This window comes from Camelus ferus, chromosome 24, assembly GCF_009834535.1.
Source record: "Camelus ferus isolate YT-003-E chromosome 24, BCGSAC_Cfer_1.0, whole genome shotgun sequence".
Lineage (NCBI taxonomy): Eukaryota > Metazoa > Chordata > Mammalia > Artiodactyla > Camelidae > Camelus > Camelus ferus.
The window spans coordinates 22,922,911-22,944,639 of NC_045719.1; the positions used below are offsets into that span (position 1 = coordinate 22,922,911).

General features: G+C 37.2%; 2 pseudogenes; one reads left to right on the forward strand and one right to left on the reverse strand.

Moving 5' to 3' along the window:
- Nucleotides 1-2,763: 2,763 nt before the first annotated feature.
- Nucleotides 2,764-5,619, reverse strand: LOC116659508 (annotated as a pseudogene).
- A 14,677-nt stretch (nucleotides 5,620-20,296) lies between these two features.
- LOC102524411 lies at nucleotides 20,297-21,364 on the forward strand (annotated as a pseudogene).
- The last annotated feature ends 365 nt before the right edge of the window (nucleotides 21,365-21,729 follow it).

Below are 21,729 nucleotides of genomic sequence, written 5' to 3' on the forward strand. Positions count from 1 at the left end.
TGCAGGTGAGTTTCAGTAAGGTTACTTTCGGGAAGCATGCATGAGTGCAGTGGCATTTTTTCAGGACTGTTGATCATGGTAGGTATAAAGAGAATAGGGACCACTAAAGAGGAAAAAAGGATAGCATTTTCTGAGCATCTTCTCTGGGCCACCTTGTAAAAAGCGCTTTTCCTATACATACACAAGTGCAGATGAAAGGATGCTTAGGGAAAGGAAGAATATTTAGACTCAGCCAAAGTACATGAAAGAGATTTAGCAGTAGATTAATTTGAAAACACTTAAGGGTAATTCATAGAGTATTTTGAAGTCTAAGCTAGAAATTCATTCTTTCATATATTTAATATGGTTTCAATGTGTAGAATTGATTAAAAAGGATAAAAAACTGAGTAAGGGGGGTGACCAGTAAGGAAGCTATAAATATTGTCTTCAAACAAGAGAAGTAAGGGAAATGATAGTGGGGAAATGGAAGCATATGTGTGAAAAGATAGATGAGCATGGAAAGTAAAAAGGACACTGTCATAAATACATTATCATCTTTACAAATATGTCATGATTGACCCTAATTTAGAAACAGGAGTCAGGAAGAATTTGGAAGTATATCTACAGAATACGCTAGAGTCCTGCCAATTCAAGGAGTTAATTAACAGCCATTAACAGTTATCTGACATCTTTTAAACCCAGCTTGACCCAAAATTGATAAATCTAAGGTTGCTAAACCAACAAGTTAACAGGCACCTGTTGTGTGTCTCGTCTGTTTTAATAATAGAGACATAGATCCCAGATCTACAAAAAAAATGTTGCCATTCTTACTTTCTGGAAGAAAGTTACATTTTGACCTCCAAAGCCAAAAATACCCCAGTCTCTACTAATAGTTTCAATAAAGGTAAAAATTCAATGTCAGTATACTCAATAATCTTTATAATCAGGATGTTTTTAATCATTGACTTTCCTTAAAAAAGGCTATAAATGCAACATGTATCCCCTGTATTATATTTATCAAATACAAGTAGGTAAAGTGAAGTGAAACAAAAAAATAATTCTGTTACCCCCCAAAATAAACAAAAAAACCACAACAAAACCACTGTTAACATTTTATGTTCATCCTTTTGGGGTTTTCCAATTTAGTTCTTTGTTCACTGTGACTTACAGCTCTAGCTCTCAGCACAATTGGCCCAAAGACTTTCTATACTTTAAATTATGTTAGTTCTTGATACCAGACTATTAACGCATTCATACCCATTAAGTATTTTGTTTTTGTTTTTGTTTTTGTTTTGGATCCTAACAAATAAAAAAGGTTTTTAAATTTAAAAAATTTTTCTGTGCCTACAGCAATTCAGTTGGAATATTATAAGTCAAAATGCAATTACTTAACATGCAGAATACACATGCCAAATTGGATAATCCAAATTTTATAATCCACCACATTAAACCTCTAAAATGTAAATTATTTATAAGAAAAAAAGTAAAACCTTGCCCACATTCATTTCCTGTCCATATTAAAAATGTGTTCTTCTACAACATTTTTTTAAGAATACATTTTTTTGCTGCATACTGAGATTTACAAATTATTATCTATGCATACTAAGCAAATGTGAACCTTAATCTTATTAAAAGGAATATGTTTAAATTTATCCTAGCTCAACTGAATAAGCCAAGTAAATGAGAGAAAATAATTTCTTTTTTTTCATTTAAAAATGTTTATTTATTTAGTTTTTAAAAATATAGTCAATTTACAATATTAGTTCCAGATGTACAATATTATGTTAGTTTCAGGTATACTACATAGTGATTCAATATTTTTCTATATTATGCTCCATTTAAAACTATCATAAAATATTGACTATATTCCCTATGAGGTACGTTGCATTCTTGTATTTTATTTATTTTATACATAGTGGCCAGTACCTCTTAATCCTCTACCCCTATCTTGCCCTCCCTTTCCCCCCTCCCCACAAGTAACTAGCTTGTTCTCTGTCTTTGAGTCTGTTTCTATCTTGCTATATTCATTTATTTGCTATATTCATTTGTTTCCATTTTTTGATTCCACATATAAGTGATAATGTACAATATTTGTCTTTCTCCATCTGACTTATTTCACTAAGTATAATACTTTCTAGGTCCATCACATTATTGCAAAAGGAAAATTTCATTCTTTTTTATGGCTAAATAATAATCCATATATAATATCTTCTTATATTTAATATATTACATCTTCTTTATCCATTCATCTGTCAATGGGCACTTAGGTTGCTTCCATATCTTGGCTATTATAAATAATGCTGCTATGAACATTGGGGTGCATTATCTTTTTGAATTAGTGTTTTCATTTTCTTTGGATTTATACCCAGAAATGGAATTGCTGGATATGGCAGCTCTATTTTTAGCCACTGAAGTTTTTAAAGCTATGAATGTTATTTAGCCCGAACACTATCACAGGCAATCATTTTTTGTTTTGTTGCTAAAGCTGTTGGTTATATGTATTACAGTGATTTGTTTGTCTGAGTTTATGACAGGAAAACAATGTTTAAATCAATATATAAATCAAATAATCTCTACTGGCATTATTAATCTAGAAGGAAGCATTGCAAAGACAATGGTTAGAGGAAGGACATTTAGTCTATACTTTCAAATGGGACTTGATCATTTTAAAGTTGTTCACTGACAAAATTTCTCAAATTAGTAGAGATTACACACTAGTTCACAAAAGTCAGCAATAATAAAGTTAGTTTTTTCTTCAGTATTTGCTTTAAGTGAAAAATCCTAAAATTTGTAGGAATTTCCAATGCTAGAAAATTGAAATATAAGAGTGCATTTAGCAATCAGGGTGACTTAGCTCAGGGTAATTTGCATATGTATAATTATAATTTGTATTCCAGTTATTTAAACTGAGACACCCTTGATCGGGTTGAACATACTGTGAGTAGAAGATATCTTTTTCCAAGAAATAAGATGGAGAAAGTCTCTGGAGAATGGCCTCACTGAATTGGTAAATTAACTTTCTCTGGACTTTGATGATTTCCCCAGTTCTTCCATCATTCCTCAGGGCTCTGGCCATTTTCTCGTAAGTCATGGTCTTCCGGTTGCCTTTCCTTTTCCCCCAAAGTAGGGCAAGTTTTTCTTTGTTTTTTGATACAAACTGAAAGATGCCTTTGGTTTCATCTGTCCACTGAACACAAGACGCCATCTCAGGATTTCACAGGGATTCATGAAGGTGTTCAAACAGTCGGAGATTCTTCCTTCTATTACTATTCTCCAATTATAGATGGGTTCCTCTGTAGGCAGCACACCACAGCTGCTGAAGTTTCCTTTGACATGAGAACGGTGGTTGATGAAAGCCAGGTAATTTTTGTAATCTGAGGAGTACTGAAGATCTCCAGGTGAATTTTGCCTCAGTACTTCAAAAGCATCTTCAAATGCTTGACCCAGCTTGTCTTGTTCCAGCCTGCATGCTTCATTAATAAACTGGCAATCCTAACCATCAGAGGCCAATCCAGCGTCCGCGTAAACTCCAGGTGGAAATAACTTTCCCCTCCAGAGAAAATAATTTCTTTGTCAAAAAGAATTTTAAATGGAACAAGTAAGAAATAATCTATTTCAGGAAAAATATATTTGATATGTATGCAGGTGTGTGCTGTTATTTTTTTAGTAGTTTCAGAAAGGAGAGTCTGAAGGCAAAGGAAGTAAACAGTACTATATTTCTTCAGGAGTAGGCTATAAACATACATGGTCACTGTAACTTTACCCTAAGTTGGCATAGCCTTAATTAAGTAGTAATAAGTTTCAAGAGCTTGAGATGCTAACCTGAACTCTCTGGAGTCATGCAAGTGACAGAACATAAGATTTAACCAAAATAAATGGTGTCTTCCCCAAAGGAACATGCTAATTAAATGTGAACTGAAAAATGGAGTTATGTTTACTTAAGCATTAGACAGATTAAATTTCTGTTTTTCTCTTTGAGGGTGATTTTCAGTGACTCTGTGTATATGCACGCACAGGCATTTGTGTATGTGCGTGTGTGTGTGTGCGTGTGTGTATATTGTTATTCACATGGCTAGCCTAAAGTTGAAGTCCTTCTATTATTTACCCTAAGACCGTGATCTAGGAATATATCTCACAGAGTGCTACCTATGGACAAATGCTAAGAAAGGTAATGAAGACCTTTTTTTTAACAATTTTTTATTGAGTTATAGTCATTTTACAATGTTGTGTCAAATTCCAGTGTAGAGCACAATTTTTCAGTTATACATGAACATATATATATATTCATTGTCACTTTTTTTTTTTGCTGTGAGCTACCACAAGATCTTGTACATATTTCCCTGCGCTATACAGTATAATCCTGTTTATCTATTCTACATTCTGAAATGCTGAACTTGTCAATCCAAATGTTAAAATAAAAGAAAGAAAAGGAGAAACAGGAAAATGATCACTAGTCTCTTTTAAAATATAAGAGGATAAAACATTCATACTTTGTATCACCTTGAGTTGAAAATAGTGGAAAACATTCTTCACTAAGTTCTTGTTCCCCCTGAATCAGTTTCAGGCAAAGCAGTTGATTGCATTTTAGACGATTCTTAACCACTGCCACGGGCAGGAAAAGGAGGGATGAAGAGAGTGGCTACATTAAAAACAAAACAAAACAAAAACAAAAACCCTATTCCTCTCGTGGAAGATAAACCCACACAGATGGAGAAGAGAACACAAAAGCACATCTGTGGAAAACATCATGAACTTGATGTATAAAAACTAACATGATACCTTAGAAATGGCATGAGTTTCCTCACAATTGTACTGTCTTCTTTAAGCATGATCCATACTCCCACACATTAGTGGTTCTTAGAAGTGTGGTCCCTGGACAAGCAGGGTTGGGCTCGCCTGTTCCTACTCCAGGCCCTACTCCAAATCCTGTGAAGCCGATACACTGGTGGTGGGGTCCAGTAACATCTGTTCTCATAAGTCATCCCCAGGTGACTCTGACACGTGCTCATGTTTGACAAATGCTGCCTTTACCCAGACCCATGCTCTTTCCCTGCAGCACTGAAGGTTTCCATAGTGCACTGTACCTCAGAGAAAATGTCAATTTATGGCAAATTTAGGTAGAAACAACCAAACACAAAATACTTTTAACAGCAACCGTGAACATCTGCCTATACTGCATCTCAAGACAATCATAAAGGACTAGGGGAAAAATAGTTATTTATCCCACTGCAAATGAGAGGAATTACTTGTCTCAAACATCTGAAAGGGTGGAATGATGGCAGATATTAACAGGCCCTGGGTCTGAGCAGAGCCTGCCTTGTTTGGAATGATCAATTGCAGGCTACTGGACCCTCAGGGTTCTCTGGCCTTTTGAAAATTAACATCACAAGCCCTGTTGGAAACCATCTTCCTGCCGTTCCTGTAATCAGATGACCGCTCTCACTAGGACAAAGGTGTTCCCCTGTGGCTGCATGAAACTCTCCAACTTCACCTCTGTAAGAAATGTTCTAGAGCAGTTAGCAGATTATTTGCTCTGAAACTATGCCAAATGTCGCACCAAACCAAGAATCCAGAGTGGTTTTTCTCCTCTTTAGAACGTTCTTTAAGATGCTTCTCCTCCTGGTGGGATCCTGGACTCATTTCTACTCAGCAGCGATAAGCTTATGGGCAACTCAAACACTGGAAGTACTGTGCACATTTGAAGAACAAGAAATGTGTGATGAACACTTTTTAGCTTTGGAAATTTTCATGTTCTCATTCCCTCATCATGGTGTCTGTTGGTGGAAGACTGCAGTTTCAAAGCTCCAATTCAAAATACCCTGTTAATTGTACTGTTTTACTGTTTTCACCTAGAAACGTGAACAATGGTAAGCAGTTATCCTGGACACCCAGCATTGTCATAAAACTTGCTTTTACCTATTCTGACATTAGGTTAACATTCAGAATCATTGTGAGAAATTTAAGCTCACAACACTCTTCTTCTTTTGCTTTATCAATTGAAGAATGTTGGAAGAATTAGAAGGTCACATTAGGTTAGAAATCAAACATTGATTGAAAGGTCATTTCTCACATTCTTGTCTGATTTTTACCCACAATTGCCACCTATGCTATATGACAACCCACGAGTAATACAGCCCGGATAAACTGATATCAAATGGACTTGAACTTCAGCCATTAATACATCTGGGATATTACTAATTTTTTTTCCAGTACTTTTCACTGCAATAGTTCACAATCTGTATACACTCTTTCTCTCACTGATTTCTTATGTGCTGGGGGCCGAGGGAAATCATTTCCAAATGTTTCTTTACTAAGGCACAGCTCCTTTTATGACAGATAAGATAAACTCACCAGGTTGCCAGTCTCAGTGGCTTACTTCCACTCTGTGTATATGTTTCACTTACATACTTCTCATTTACTTGGTTAATCATACAATCCATAAATTTATATTAAGTAAAAATCACCTCAAGGAACTGGATTATGTGTTAGAGAAATACAGACAGGAAAATAAAATACTCTCATATTTCTTCTCACCCGACAGAGTCCTTTGTTTCCTTAAGAATTCTTACCCTTTTGATGCTGAATTCCACTATTATTTTTATAGTCAGCTGCTTGTTCCTGGAAAAAAAGTCTCTAAGTTTACTTAACTTATTATTTCTTTAAAAAAAAAATCCTGTATGACATTGCTCACTTGGCCTGGCCACCTCATTCTTGTACATACATAATCTCTATCTAGAGAGAAGTTACATATTATTTAAGCCATACATTGCAAATAATATTTTATAGACTAACTCAATTCCCATTTGCTTCCAGATCATTCTTACACTTTAAGCCAAATTCTGAAGTGACTACAAAGATAACAGACTCAGATTTTGTTGTCTAGGAGATTCTGATCTGAACAAAAATACAGTCAAGTAATTTGAACGGAGCCATGCAAGTAAATTCTCTCATAGATCATTGAGTCTTACCCACTTTTGAAGTCACGGAATTTTTAAGATACTGATGAAATATTTACAACTGAAAATACATATACACACAGAATTGTGAATATAAGTTAGTTTCTACCAAAGAAACTTTGAATCCTATTCATGATCTTGCATTGGAAGAAACAGACAAGTGCTAAAGAAACATGATGAGCAGTCACTAATTTCACTGGGAAGACGAGGCAAAGGTTTTCTGATAGAATAGATTTAATGTGATCTTAAGAACATGTTAGATTTTTTTTTTTCCAGGCAGCTATTAAGGAAGCAGAACATATTTGGGATATATTCAGGGAAAGGTAAAAGGGAGTATGTTATGGAAGCAAATACTGCAAATTTCAAGGAGATTCCATCTTTGATAAGAATTTGAATTTGTGGTATGTTTATATAATTAAATACTACTCAGCTATAAAAAGGAATAAAATAACACCATTTGCAGTAACATGGATAGACCTGGAGACTGTCATTCTAAGTGAAGTTAGCCAGAAAGAGAAAGAAAAATACCATGTGATATGACTTGTATGTGGAATGAAAAAAAGACAAATGAACTTATTTACAAAACAAAAACAGGCTCACAGACATAGAAAATAAACGTATGGTTACCGGTGGAGGAAAAGGGTTGGGAAGGGATAAATTAGGAGTTTGAGATATATATAAAATAGACAAACAGCAAGCTCATATGGTACAGCACAGGGAACTATATTCAGTATCTTGTAGTTACTCATGGTGAAAAAGGACATGAAAATGAATATATGTATGTTCATGTATGGCTGAAGCATTGTGCTGTACACCAGAAATTGACACAATATTTTAAACTAACTATACTTTAATAAAAATACATACATATCAAAAAAAACTTGGTAACAGTGACATATTATACAGCACAGGGGAATGTAGTCATTATTTTAATAACTTTAAACAGTGTATCATCTATAAAAATACTAAATCACTATGTTGTGTACTTGAAACTAATTTAATATTGCAAATCAACTAGACTTCAATAAAAAATAAATTAAAAATAAAATACTACTGTGTCTTGGAGTATATAGAAATAAACTTGTTCTTAAGCTTGTATCCATCACTTTTTAATAAATACTTGTCTCCTGAAAACAGTTAGGAATCTATGTGTCATTCCCCGCCACACATATTTTATATCTCTATCATGTCACATCTATATCACACATACGTATATCATGTGACCTCTGTTTGTATGATCAGTTCTGATCTATTCTGTTCTCTTCCATTCTATTCTGTTCTTTGTGTTGTATTCTATTCCATTCGATCCTATTCCATTACTTTTCAATAAAAAAGTAGAAAAAAAAAGGCATACTTCTAGAAGCCTTGGTTCTTTTCTGCAGAAATGTGTGTTAACCAAATGGAAGTAGACTCATCATATTTTCTTACCCCATTAAAATATTATCATAGTTATAAACATTGATAAATTCAACACATTTCTGGACTCTGAGCTTTGCCAGAGGGTGTTTAGAACTGAATCTGATGTTCGTATGAAAAAGATTCTAACATCTATTTCACCTAGCAGTGAGGAGAGGACTTTGAATCAACCTAAATATGTCAAAAAGAAAATCACCTGCTTGTCTTTAAAACTTGGCTGATGCCGCTGAAATGAAAATGTCTGCATCTGACTGGAGTAAAACACAGAGTTGTTGGAAGAGTATTAATATTTCATATGCTGTACTTGTGAAAAGCCTCAAAGGACTCTGCTCAGATTTCAAGAGAAGAAATTTGCTTTGAAATATTGATCAGTCATTTTATAAAAAGATTCCATATTGCCACCTTAGAAATATCATAGAGTTGGATTCTACATTCTTGCAATGGTTATTTAAGTTTCAGGCTGAGACAGATCTTTCCCATATCTGCTTTTGCTTGGCATAGCTACAGTGAAGTGTTCCCAGCCAGCCTGTTATATAGATTCCTTAGATGGCACTGATTTAGTAAAATATTGACATAGCATAACAAAAATGACATCATTTGCATCTTTTTTTTTAAACTTGGAATTTCATTTTTGGGTCAAGAGAATTTTTGCTTTGGTGGAGATTGTGTGTGTGTGTGTGTGTGTGTGTGTGTGTGTGTGTGTGTGTGTGTGTGTGTGTGTGTTTCTTTAAGGAATCATATCAGGGTTTATTCCTAGCCCCAAATATAATATTTAGTTTACTATAAATGGTGTACTTGAAAAAGACAATGCAAAATATTCTAAAATATATATAAATTGATAAAATATGTAAAAAATAATAACCTATTAAGCAAATGCATAATATCTCAGTCAGGAACTATAGAAAGCCTTTATCTTCTTTAAAATCCCTGCCTTATTTTCGTACAGCAATGTACAAGGCAAAGAAACACCTTTATGAAGTCAAGAGATTTAGATAGGCTTCTCTGATGAGATTAATGCACAAATACATAGAAAAATGTGCAAATCAACAGTGACAGATTGGCAGGATAAATTTGGAATTTGGGATTAACAGACACACGCTACAATATATAAAGTAGGTAAACAACAAGGACCTACTGAGACTGTGTGTTTTAGCTGTTGAACTAAACAGATTGAGGCACAAAACGTTATTTTCATCGCTCATTTATCCACAAAATTTTGGGTTTGGTTAACTGAAACTTACTGTGTAATATCATTTGCAGACTGCCATTTTTCAAAGAATTAGAAACTGACACAATACAGATATAATGAGTACCTATCTCTCAGACCATTAGCTATGGTTAATGTTCTTTAGGACAAAGATAGTCATTTTCTATCTTTCTGCAACAAAATAACTCTCACCTCTCTGTTCCACTTCCCTACCCTAACTAAAATCTCCTGCTCTGAGCAAGTGACAGCCTTATTTCAATACTGTAGTTTAAGAAGATCCAGACCACATTCAGAAGATAAGACCATCATAGAATTAACTTATTTTTTAAATGCATTTTGTCTTCTCCCCTCTGCTAGACCTTAAGTGCAGTTAGGGCATAGATCTTTGTCCTTTTTATTCATTGATGTATTCTGCAGACATAGAATAGTGTCCATACTTATTTCTAAAAGATTTACAGTATTTCTTAATATATAAAAAAATATTGATGATTGTTTTCCTTATAAATTTTTCTCAGTTCATAAATTGACATTTTGTGTGTGTGTGTGTGTAGAGTACTTTTATTTTTTAACTAAATATATCAATCTTTTCTTTTATGGTCTCCATTTTCTGTCTCCGGTATCCCCAAAGAAATGTGTAATCTTACCTCAGCATTTTATATTTCATTTCTTCCTGTGTGTAAGTCACTAATGCGTGAACCCAGCCAGCTGCATTAAATCATCCCAGCACTTTTTAGATGTCTGATATTTCATACAGTATGTAAAACACACTAAATGTTTCTGATACATATTCAAGGAATAAATGTGAAAACTATTAATATACAGGAGACAAAACTGATGATCCTTATAGCCGATGGTGCATTGCCAAATAGCGATCTCAGTTTCTATACGTTTATCATAAAAAAGAATGACAGTGGGCTACAGCAAGATGAGAAATTTAAATTAAACCTTAAAATTATCTGAACAATTTAATCTGTCAATGAAAAAATACTAATTTTAGGACACTAAAGCAACAGACTTATTTTTCTTAAACTCCTAGAAACTAAAAGGCTTAGAATGAACTGTGCTCAATGTGAGCGTCTGAAACTTTACAAGAAAGGAGGAAAGGTGGGAGAGAGAGAAGGAACGATGGAAGGAAGAAGGAAAGAAGACAACATTCAGAGAAGCCAACTAGATTTGTTTGTTCCATGTAAGATTTCCTGAATAGCTCCCACGGTGTTGTATATCCTAGGTGAAGTAATGCATCTAATGCATCTATCTGCTGATAACGATACATTCCTTGATTAAAATCCTTAATTTGAGAGTAAGGGCTATGAGTGCAGGGAATCACACATGCCCACCTATCCTGAGAAATCTGAATAGTTATGCTGGGGAGTGAGGTTATTCCACCAGGCTCTGAATCAGCCAGGATGGCCAATGATCCAAATTGTTATGGGGTGCATTTTAAAAGGACAAATGAGTATTGGCCAACATGTCTTCACTGTTCCTGGAATAGCTGTTAAATGATTGATTGAAATAACCACTAAGTCACAGAAAAAGTCCATTCTCACCCATGCCTCTTATGCCTACAAACAATGGAAATGATACAATTGATAGAGGCCAGACTTGATTCTTCTGGAATTAGGCATGCCTTAATGGTTTGCTAAGTGTTTACAGTAAGTCCTATTTACTGTAGCTTTGCCTAGACTGTAGTGATAGACTTTGAAAGCAAAGGACAATCAAAATAAAATTGGTACACCTTATTGCAAGTTATTTAGTGAATAGAAATAACCTAAGAGAGGGAGGGAGAAAAAGAGTGAGAAATAGCAGAAAGGATGGTATATTGCTGAAGTCACGTTTATCAAAATGTGACAGTCATCTGCACTTTTGTGTATTCTTGTTTATTCATCCCCCACGTTTTATAGAGTAGAAAATATTCGTGTGGTTTACTGTGTGCTGGATCACAGAAGTGGAAAAATAAATAGGCTCAGCTTCTAAACTCACAAAGCCAAGTATGGTGAGGGAGACAGGGATATAGACAAGTAACTGTAATTTAATGTTCCAATTTATTTAAGAGATCCTAGGCAGAGTGGATTAAGTTAACTCTAAATAAATAATGATAGACTATAATGAAAGAGAGTAGAGAGTATTTCACAGGAAAATTAAGTTGTGAGTTGAGTTTGGAAAATTAGTAAGTTTTCTAAGTTAGCAAGTATGTGCCAGTCTACAACCACACCACCCTGTGCGCGCCCGATCTCATGTGATCTCGGAAGCTACGCAGGGTCGAGCCTGGTTAGTACTTGGATGGAAGAAAGTATGTGCCAACCATTTCAGGACAAAGAATCAGGGAATAAATATGTGCTACGAGACTGACCACATTCCTCGTTTGCAGAAACCCAGAGAGTTGGATGTGAAGGGACTTAAAAGTCAGCAGGGCACACAATTAGGAAGATTGAAAAGACAGATGAAGCTTGGAAGTTTGGTTCAACAAATTACTTCAATCAAGTCATTTTCACTTTGTGATGGAAGTCTGTATAGTTTCTTGATTGCCCTTCCTCTCCCTCGTGCCTGGTGGCGTTCCCCTTTTGGCACTCCCCGCTTTCCTTGGCCCAGAGGACTCCACGTTGCCCTTGGGTAGCCCAGCAGAGCTCATGTGACTTTGCCTTCCCAAGGAATTCTCACCCATCTTCAGCCAAAGGCATAAATTATGTGTGCTTCCTTTCTTTTACTTAGGTCTGCATAATTCGTATCTGGACATACATAAAAGCATAACTGAAGGCATAATGAACCATTGTAATCTTTGTTTTAAAAATAATAGGCATTGATGAAGGCAGAATAGAAATTCAAAGCCGTGGTATAGTTGTAGGCATAAGGAGCATCTTCAGACAAAAACATCTTTCTGCACCTCCGTACTTTGTTCATGAACTTCCACCTACTTCATATGCCCCCTTTGACATTTCTTCATATTGAAAGTGCACCATCCTTTAGTCTCAAGCATCACATCTTCTTTAAGCTCCCGAAATGGGAAATGTGGCTTTTACTTCTTTGTGGAGCTTACCATGTTCTGCCCTTTATATTTAGGCACTTGACTACTTTCTACTCTAGGCATCAAGCTCCGTCCCATCACACACTGTTTCCCTATAAACCTCATTATGCCTCATTGCATTTGGCACTCGGCCCTGCACAGTCAAATAACTGAAATGAAATTGGATTTGATCTTGGTGAGGAAAAAGGGAGCAAAAAGACTCATATAGAAGGAGGAAACACTACTCCTGGGTTATAAATTATACATTTCCACTCAGAGATTGAACATTCCTGGCCCACTCTAAGATGCAAATTTCCCCTGCTGGTCTGAATCCTTCTGTACTTAATAGGTTGGAAATGATTCAGAAATCTTCATGCTTTCTAATCACTGGAAGTGGTGACTATGTGGTTAGAGCGTCCCCCAGCCCATCAGTAGCAACAAAAGGAAACACAGGTGCTCAATGAAAATAATCCCCTGGCCATGCCAAGTCAGGCCTTGGAGATAGATCTTAGATTAATGACTTACATGAAGATTTTTTTTTCCTCCTATATTGAGAGGCCCAGTTTATTTTCTTAAATGTCAAAAACTCCTCACCAAGATCCCCATGTCAGCTTGAGAGCAAGCTTGATAAAGAGTAAAGCTGAGTACACACTCAGATTACATAAAGGGTCGTCATGAATGCAGTCGTTTCATAGCTTTTGTGCTCCTAAGACTTGTTGGTAATTAATGTTTATTTTTGTACTAGGCAATGAGACCAGTGTGATGGGCTTTTCCCCCAGTAGATAAGGAAATGAACTTCAACTAGCAATGAATGAACTTTAAAATGAGAATGTAGCATTCCTTTAATTCAGATAACAAGTTGGTACTTTCAACTGTCTTAAAATTGACCATTCTAGGCCCATCTCATAGATTCTGTTTCCAATATTTCAAAAGAATTATACAATCAACCTTAAGTCTCAATTATACAGTTATACAGTCAAGTTTATAAAAAGGAAAACCTCCTGTAGTCTTTATGCTTTGACATTTAAGATATTTTTATTTTTTCAGTTTTGATTTTAATTTCTTGTTCATACGCAATGTTATATTTTATGTTAATCATGTCTGGCATGGGCTTTGACAGTTAAAAATAGCCAGTTTTTGTGCTTAAAAATATTCAGTTTGTTCAGATCTTTAGTATTAATTATAGAAATGTGACAAGTAGACAGGGATAAAGTCAATTATAGTAGATATATATTAACAGCAGAAGTGATGATAGCCTGCTGATATCAAAAACTGTGTCGTCAGCTGAAGTCCTGGAAAAACAAAATTCCTGGGAAATAACAGGCCAGGGTGGGGGGAATAATTAGGATTAGTGGAGGCTTTTCTAGAAATGACTACAGGGTAACTTTGAACATAAAAGATAACTTTACAAATATCACTGGCTTCTGCTAATAACATTTTTGAAGGACGGATGGAGTGAATGACTGCACACCTCTAAATTTTTATGCTGAAGCCCTAATCCCCAGGGTATATTTGAACATAGGTCCTTAAGGAAGGTTAGGTGTGTCCCTGATTGAATAAGAATTGTGTCCTTATAAAAAGAGAGAACAGAGAATTCACTTTCTGGAGGAACACACAAAGATGTCATACGCGGGTACCATGAGATGGTACCTGTCTACAAGTCAGGGGAAGAGACCTCAGAATGAAGTTCACCTTATTGGCACTTTGCTCTTAAACTTCCCAACCTCTAGAATTGTAAGAAATAAATTTCTGTTGTTTAAGCTACTCACTCTGTAGCATTTTGCTGTGGCAGGCTGAATAGAATAAGTGGGGAAAGGGTTAAAGAACAATTTCCAAATGTGAACAATATCAAGATTTTCTGATCAAATACCATCACTTTATCTCTCTAGCCTGTGTCTTCATCAGCATACTGGATTAGATTAACTCCAAAACCTGTTCACAGTTTACGATCATATTAATGGCATTTCCTCACCATTAAGACAGATTGCATTTTTCAAAACCAGTTGCAGCAATATTTCTCATCCCACCTACTTTTCTTAAAATGTGACTTTGGCAGTTTCTCATTGCGAAGCAGGGTCTACCGCCCCTGCCCTTGGTTCTTTCTGGTGGGCTTTGTTCACAGTAAAAACCATCTTATGTGAGTTTCAAGGGGAGGTCGTAAAAGGTGATACAGTTTCCATCAGATTTTCTTAATATGTTCTCTTAAAAACCAACTGTCATGCTGTGATGAAGTTCACATAGCCGCAGGATGAGGCCACGTGTAGGTGTTCCCCCCAACAGGCTTCGCTCAGGCCTCAGCCAACAATGAGTAACAATTAACCAGACACTGCAGTGAATTAACCTTCAGATGACTCAAGCCTGCAGTCATTCGTCTCTAGCCATTAAGCCTTCCAAGTTGAGTTCCCAGACATTGTAAAGAGAAAAGCCACATCTTCTGCATTTTCTCCCTTAATGTTTGAACCAAAGGATCCATAACCTAACAAACGTTGTTCTAAATCGCTACGTCTCGGGTAGTCTGCATGTGGTGATAATAACTGGAACTACCATCAATTTCGGCCGCGTGGGATTGCTGTTTCTTTGCTTGCTGGTGTTCACTGTCGTAATCATTCCTGTTGCTGCTGTTATAACTGCTTAGGCGAAATGGGTTTGAAATTTTAAAGTAAAATCTGTTCAGTAATAAGTTATGCTAGGTCAGGAGATTGTCATTTCCCCATCACCAGAGGCTTGCAGGCTGAGACTAAATGTCTGTCTGTCTCAAATGCCTCAGAAGGCTGTTCTGTATTGATAAAGTTGATGTGTCTTGGCCGTCATGTGTCATCATCTGTATATTCATGGTGTCTAGCCAAGTGTCTACCCCTATCTGCTTACTGAGTGTGTGCTTGACTCTAAAGGTCTTTCCCCACTGTATGATTCTGTGGCAGAAAAGATGACCAAAGTGGACGTATCATTATTAACAGTGATAATGACAATTATCTTCATCATCATTATTATAACTAACATGCCCTGAGTGATGACCGTAGGCCAAGGTCTGGCTGAGGGCTTTACATCTGTTTCCTACTCAGTCTTGATGAGTCTCTCTTAGGCAGTTACTGATGTATCCATGAGAGAAGCTCCCCCTCTAGTGATTTCCCCACTGCCTCTCATCCAGCTAGGAGTAGCTGGGTCTAGAACGTAGGCTGTTGACTTCAGAGCCCACGAGGGACCTCTGTATAACATGCTTCTGACTAATGGGTTGGAGACACAGGATAAGAGTACAAAACTGCACCCTGCTCATTTTGAATTGCAGTTGCTCTTTGTCTGCTCCTTTGGTGTGTCCCCACCCTAATGAGCAGCTTCTACTATGACCCTCCGGGTACAAAAGCAAGAGTAGGCAAGATGCTAGCTCCATTCTAGAAGGACAGCGCCCTGTGACCTGCAGGACAGTGAGAGCAACCAATGACCCACTAGAAGACTAAACTGACTTGCTCTGCTGAGAGACTTGTAAAAACTCAGTTAACAAGCATCAGAGCAGAAAGCTAGTAATGTTTTACACATATATGGCAATTTTCTCCCCAGCCCTCAGCCATCCTGTGATCCAGTTTATCAGTAATTCTCACAGTGGCCCAGTAAGAATCCTACATAGAAGAGAGAAAAAAAAAAAAACCACTTAGGAATAATCAAATAAATGCCATGACATTGCAGTGGAGAATGTAATCACATCTCTTATTTTAGTTTCTCTCAATAAAAATGAATAACTGTACTCAGTGATGAACTAAACCAATTGAAATGGAAAAGTTGAATTTTGAAAGACTTATTTTGAAAGCATTATTGAATTCAAACAAACAAATAGCAATCAAAATGTGATGGTTTGTTTCTAAACAAAATCCTCATGAATCCCAAGGGTAATTGGTAAGACTACATCAGAAAAAAATTAATTTTTTAAAACAAAGCCAAGAAGAAATCTTGAGAATTTTGCTGCATTTGAAATACAGCAGAGTCAGAAGAGTAAATAAGGGCCCAAGAATCATGAGATTTGGGTCACATGCCCAGTTATTACCCCAACTCCCTCACGATCTATGACAAAAATCACTCATAGCCTCTGGGTCTCAGTTTTTTTCACTTGTAGAATTAAATGGAGGAGATTTCTGAATGTTCACTCAATTATGGAGAATTGTAAAATTCCGTGATATTTAAAATATTAAATCCTTCTGATTAAATTATATTTAGAACTGATTATGTGTTTTAGGACAAATCCTTTTGCAACATAACTTTTTTTTTTTCCTGCTTGACCTGAAGAATGAAAGAGATGAATCCTTATCTACTAATCAGTAAGAACCTTAAAGCAGGGCTTAGGAAGCAAAGGGTTTTGACGGGATGCTAGAAGAGAGTTTGTCTCTAAGTCAAATTTAACTAATTAAAATCATTTATTATCTCTCTCCCTAGGAAAGTTTCCTTTGTGTCCTCTGAGAAGATTTTGAAAAATAAGAGAAAATACGAAGTTATTGAGCATTTGCTCTGCTAGACACTGGGCTACGTGTCTTACAGGTAATAGTTTTCTTAATCATCACAATAACCCCATGAAGCAAATGGTATCATTCTTCCCATTTATAGTTGAGGCTGTTAAGTCTTGGGGATGGTAAGCCATACAACTTGCACTGTGGGTTGGATTACATATTCGAAAAACAATCATGAGGAAGCAGATTCTTCTTCTATTTTTGTGTTTTTGTGTTCAACTGTTCCTCTTGAACCTAGGAATTCCGTCTCCTAACTTTGCCATGGGGTGTCCATTCTTATATTTAAATTATAGGATTAAGGACCAATATTAGTATCTAAACTAGGAGTCAGCCAACTTTCTCTGTGAAGGACCTGATAAGAAATATTTTGGCTTTGCATGCTACGCACTCTCTCTACCACAACTATTCAATCTTCCAGTTACAGTTTGAAAGCAGCCCTACACAATATATAAATGAAGGAATGTGGCTGTGTGCCAGAAAACTTAACAGAAATGGGCAATATTTAGTGGGCAGGCTGTCGTTTCCCCGACCCCAAAACAGTATCTAAACTGTATTTTCCCCTCTAGACCTCATGGAATTGTTTCTCTTTTTATACTTTCATCCAAAACTAAAATAACAGATTGTCATGTGCAAGTAAGGAAGAGGGAGACACCTATTTTAGGAAAGTGAAAGATACATCAATAAAAAGAATTCCGTTTTTGATGGCTTGAAGAGATTCACATCGATTCCCCATTTGATTGCTTTCTTCATGTTTTATTGATGGAACAGCTATGGAACATCTCCCAGAGGTAACCCCAGAAAAAGTTAGCAGAGATTTCTGCTCTGATGGTAAGTAACATAGTGATCCATAATCCTTGAGCCCACATCATTTGCTTGGGCCAATTTTGCACGTTCTGTTGAATTCAATGATTGTTACCCAAAAATGGATCTTGGTTACTCATATATTAGAGTCCAAATATATTTCTATTTTGCTCCTTTAATTGTGGCAGGCAAAAAAAAAAAATGGTGATAAAGTCAATTATTGGTTAAAATGTAAGCAGTAGAAAAAGATATAACATTAATTGCTTCTATCATATTATCAATTCCTGTGAAAAGTGATAATTATGATTAAATTATCATCCCAACAGTTCATGGCATTTAGAGGAATATCCTTCTTTGTGACACTTTTGCTGAGATATTTCCTCAATATATTGAAATGCAAAGCACTATATTTTTGTCAACTGATGTTACTTTTATAAAAGAAGAGAGGTGACTTCTGTTGCTGGCTGTACCAGAATAGCTGGCATTAGACTATCCCACTGAGAGTAATTATAAAAGCTGGACACTGTAGATATACAACACCTTCTCAAAAGCACTGGGGAACAACCAACACATTCAGAACTGATAAAACTAAGATCCCACGAAGACGGGAAAAGACTGAAATTAATCTTGAATTCTCTGTTGCTGCTGCTTCTTTGGACATTTGTCAATTTCCTGAAGGTAAAAAGATCAATAGAGCAGTCCCACAAAAATAGAGTTCAGGGCTATTTAGCAATCAGAACACGAGGGGTCAACATTTCGTGGGAAAAGAGAGCTTCAGAGCCCAAAATTCTGTGCACATGGATCTTTCAAGGCATTTGCTGATTTCTAACCCAAGCACACAGGACAAAGCACAGTGAAATCCAACAGCAAGTAGCTTCTAAAGAACTTAAGACCTAAGCAGAGAATGCTGCAGTCTTGTTCCGGGAAGATTAAAAATTAGATTCAAGTTCCCACCCAAAAAGAGGCCCAGGTAAGCACTTTAGACTTTAAGCTGTGAACTTGATTCAACCCAAACTTTGTCTTTGCAGAATCACAGATGAAAAGGAAGAGGAAGCGGGCAGGACCAGTATTTAAAGCAATGCTGGATATGAATTTTCCAAGACTGAGGGGAAAAGTACAAGCCAAATATTTAAGAATTGTATGAAACTCTAAGAAATAAACAAAGTTTAAAAAAAATAAGAAACCTATACTTAGTTACATCATAGAAAATCTGCTAACAGAAACAAAAAGAAATCTTGAAAGCTGCCGAACAGTACATTACTTTCAAAGGAGAAACTAGATACTGAAAGCTGACTTTTCAATAGAAAAGAGGTAAACCAGAAATAGGCATGGAATAATTGAAATGCTGAAACTCAAAACATAGAATTTTTTTAGCCAGCTAATGTGTCACTCAAAAATTAAATTGATTAATTAATTAATAGTGACTGAGAGGTTTTTTTTTTTTTTGCCAGCATACAAGTACTAAAATTAATCATAAATGTGTGTTTTAGGTAGATTGATAATGATCATACGTGAGCCATGGTAGTGTAGGTTTAATGAAGAACAGTGGTAAATGTAAAGGAAACTCTAAATGAATATTGACTGCTTACAATGTCCTGTGTGTTTAAAATATATTTGGAATCAAAATATACAGCAGCAGTTAGTAGGGAAGTAAATGAATTTAAAGTATTATAATACCCTTGTATTATTCATGAAATACTAAAAGTATTAATTTTATGAAGAATCCAGTAAACTAAGATAAGCCATAGGATAAAATTTAAAAGTCAAAAAGAGAAATTGAACGCATAAATATTAGGCTAAATAATATAAACCAAATAAGGCAATTATACAGATATAAATTAAGCCAATGGAAGAAATAAGCAGAAAACAAAGTGATGGGATTAAAAAAAAAACAAACAGAAAGATTACAGACATAAGCCCAAATATATCAGTGATTAAATTTAGTAGAAATAAACTTAAGTAGTCCAATTAAAGCACAGAGATTATCAGACTGAATAAAAATAAACACTCCAACAGACCAAAAAGAAACAAACAATATTTGATTCTTCAGAGAGCACATCTTAAATACAATGATACAAAAGATTAAAATTAAAACAATCAAAAACATATCCCATGCAAATAATAACTGAAACTTGTGTAGCTAAACGTATTGACTAAACAGACAAGAATTATCACCAGAGATAAGGAGGAACATTTAACAATAATAAGTGATTCAATGGGAAAGATATTATTATCATAAATTTGTATGTTCTCAAAATATAAAAGAATGACAGAAATAAAAGGATAAATAGAAAATTCTAAGTCACAGTGAAAGGCTTAAAAACAGCTGTCTTTCTTCTGCCTGCTTGGCTGCTCTGGGAGCCGCCGCCGCCGCCGCCGCCGCCGCCGCCGCCGCCGCCGCCGCCGCCGCCGCCGCCGCCGCCGCCGCCGCCGCCGCCGCCGCCGCCGCCGCCGCCGCCGCCGCCGCCGCCGCCGCCGCCGCCCTCCGGCTAAGAGGTGTTAACATGCAACACTTGGATGCTTCACTCAGTACCTATTTCAAGGCATGGCTAGGCCCGAGGTCCCAGAGTAAAAGGATGGTTTCTCCTAGACAGTTACATCCCTACCAAAGTCTGCTCCATCCTGTACTTGCTGATTGTATGGCTGGGACCAAAACCCATTAAGAACAGGCAGCCAGCTCTCTTGCGGGGGCTGTGCGACCTCGGACTCACACTGCTGTCTCTCCGTATGTTCTGTGAGTCCGTGACAGGAGTGTGGGAAGGCAAATGTAACTTCTTCCGTCAGCGCACACACAGCGCGGGAGAAGCAGTTACGAAGACCATCGGCGTGCTCTGGTGGGGGGGCTTCTCCAAGCTCCCTGAGTTCATGGACACCTTCTTCTCCATCCTGCGCAAGAACCCCCACCAGATCGCCGGCCTGCACATCTACCAGCACGCCACCAGCTCAGCATCTGGGGTTCGCGGTGAACTGGGGGCCCCGTGGCCACTCCTATTTTGGTGCTGCCCTTAACAGCTCATCCACATCCTCTTGCACTGGCACTACGTCCTGCCGTCCGTCCGTCCACGCGGCCGTGCCTCTGCGGGATGAAGGCCCTCACTCAGGGGCCGCTGCTTCAGTCTGTGCCGCCTGTCACCCAGACCAGCTGCGGGGTCCTCTGGCCGTGAGCTTCCCTTTTGGGTGGCTGTATTTCCAGATCGGATGCATGATTTCTCCGATTGCCCTCTTCACAAACTTCTACGTTCAGACCTACAAGAAGAAGGGGGACTTACGGAGGAGAGCGCAGCGGGACCACCAGAACGGCTCGTGGCCACCGTGAACGGCCACAGCGGCAGCTTTTCTTCCCTGGAAAACAAAGTGAAGCCGAGGAGGCAGCGGAAGGACTGAGGTCCCAGCGCAGAACCCAGACGGAACCACGTGGTCGGATGGTAAGCACAGCCCGACTTGTGCCCGTTGCTCGTTCACAGCTGCTGTCACTAGCCGGCCTCCATAGCGTGACTCGCGTGGGACCTCTTCCATCAGCTCCAAACCCCTAGGAAACGTGGGCAGATCACCCAAGCGGGCAGAAGATTTTTAAGTGGTGTCTCCCCGACCCCAGCGCTAGACTGGAGGCAGTGTTATCGTAGTACCGGACACTGCTGTTGCTTTATCCGTTGTAACATGATGGGTGCTGAATTGTGATTCACAACTGAAGAACACTGTAATCCAAATCACTTTTTTTTTTCCAACCTGTAGATCATTCATGTGGTTGTAAATTTGTATAATGTTACAGTAGAGAAACACACATGGCCTTAAAATTTAAAAAGTAGGGCCCAAAGCTTATTAGTTTCAATTAGGGTATATTTCAGGTTTTCATTCCTTTCTCAATAGCTCCATCCA